The sequence below is a fragment of the Sinocyclocheilus anshuiensis genome, unplaced genomic scaffold (genome assembly GCF_001515605.1).
Source record: "Sinocyclocheilus anshuiensis isolate Anshui unplaced genomic scaffold, SAMN03320099.WGS_v1.1 scaffold914, whole genome shotgun sequence".
Lineage (NCBI taxonomy): Eukaryota > Metazoa > Chordata > Actinopteri > Cypriniformes > Cyprinidae > Sinocyclocheilus > Sinocyclocheilus anshuiensis.
Window position 1 is genome coordinate 1973310 of NW_015539870.1, and position 592 is coordinate 1973901.

Below are 592 nucleotides of genomic sequence, written 5' to 3' on the forward strand. Positions count from 1 at the left end.
TGCTCGCTTTCTGGATATAATTTACTCTGTCTGAATAACCGGAGATGAAAGCGTTATAATTAGTAACTTACAATGTTTTATTAAATTATGATCACGTTAAATGAAAAATATTTTGACATGACACCCATATCTGGTAATTGCATAAAAAGACGTGTTTATGATGTGTGTATAGTGAATAGATTAGGCCAGTGGTTCCCAAATTTTTGAAAGCATGGCACCCCTTTGTTTTTTTTTTTCCCAAGACACCCCAACCCAATTAAACTAAACGTACATGTGTACATACATATATGAAATTAAATCCAGATGAGCAAACAACAAATGAAGCATAAACAGCAGCATGAATTTATGAATGCAACACAACAGACATTTTGTGGGGTGAAACAACCCATTCAAATGAACTATCTGTCTTGGATGACACACGTCAACAGACTGATTTGAACCATGTGGGAATCATTGGAACAAAGCACATTTAAAGGGGTCATGTGATGCGATTTCAATTTTTCCTTTCTCTTTGAAGTGCTACAAGCTCTTGGTGCATAAAGAAGATCTGTAAAGTTGCAAAGACTAAAGTCTCAAATCCAAAGAGATATTC